Source organism: Mustela lutreola, chromosome 15 (assembly GCF_030435805.1).
Source record: "Mustela lutreola isolate mMusLut2 chromosome 15, mMusLut2.pri, whole genome shotgun sequence".
Lineage (NCBI taxonomy): Eukaryota > Metazoa > Chordata > Mammalia > Carnivora > Mustelidae > Mustela > Mustela lutreola.
Window position 1 is genome coordinate 27,649,059 of NC_081304.1, and position 1,264 is coordinate 27,650,322.

Consider the following 1,264-nt stretch of genomic DNA (forward strand, 5'->3'; position numbering starts at 1 on the left):
TTGCAGAGCTCCACCACATCTATTTTTTCTAAAGTGTATAAAATCAATTGAAACTGAATTCTTTCTAGTGAAACTTGGGACAGTCTGAGTCTCATTTATTCCAAAGATAATATCCTAGGCTCTGATCTAGAGATATTTTGTGGAGAATGAACAGAAAGAGGCTAGTGAGATCCCTTACTTGGAATTTAATCAGTTTAATTCCTCATTCTTTCTCCTGTGGCTCTGGTCCTTTGCATCACCTCACATTCCTTCTTATTCATTTTTCTTGCACACCTGTAGGAATGCATGTCTCTCTGGGGGCTCTGAGTATCCTTCTCTTCTGTTCCACCTGCAGAGAGGTTTTCATCTCATCCTAGATCCTGGAAGTGACCTGGCCCTTGTATTTTTTTAAAAATGGCCTTTTTTAAAAAAATTCAGTTTAATTTAATTTTGAATTCCAGTATACTTAACATACAGTATTGTATTAGCTTCAGGTATACAATATAGTGATTCAGCAATTCCATACATCACCCAGTGCTCAAAAATATGGAATGCTTCATGGATTTCTGTGTCATCCCTGGACACGGGCCATGCTAATCTTCTCTGTATCATTCTAATTTTAGTATATGTGCTGTTGAAGTGAGCACTTACCTTTTTTCAAAAAGGTATGGGCAAGTGATTTCTCACCTTAAAAACAACAAAGGGGCACCTGGGTGGCTCAGTGGGTTAAGCCTCTGCCTTCGGCTCGGGTCATGATCCCAGGGCCCTGGGATTGAGCCCCACATCAGGCTCTCTGCTCAGCGTTGAGCCTGCTTCCCTCTCTCTCCTGCCTGCCTCTTTGCCTACTTGTGATCTCTCTGTCAAATAAATAAATGAAATCTTAAATAACAACAACAACAACAACAAAATGGTAGTAACATCAGGCAAAGAATGTGTTAACTAACCTTATTGTGGTAAAAGTTGTTCAATATATATACATATCAAACCATCACATCATACATCTTAAACTTACAAGTGTTTTATATCAATTATATTTCAAAGCTGAAAAAAGTCAGACTATTTTTTTAAGTAAGTATTTTAAAAACAAACAAATAAACAAATAGCTATGGGATTTCAATCTCCCATATCCTTGTTGGTGATTCTTCTAACCAAGATTAGGATATCTTGTTTACATTTATTTTCTCTGATAGCCATAGGATCTCATTCATTTTTCATAAATACTACATAAATACAAGAAAATTCTCATAACTAAGAGGTAAGAAAGCTGAATCACACAGGAATCTAC

General features: G+C 36.6%; 1 non-coding gene across 1 annotated transcript; it reads right to left on the minus strand.

Annotated features, from left to right (window-relative positions):
• Positions 1-519: 519 nt before the first annotated feature.
• On the minus strand, positions 520-626 carry LOC131817139 (U6 spliceosomal RNA). Its single transcript, XR_009348348.1, has one exon. It is a non-coding gene; the product is annotated as a U6 spliceosomal RNA (small nuclear RNA).
• Positions 627-1,264: the final 638 nt, after the last annotated feature.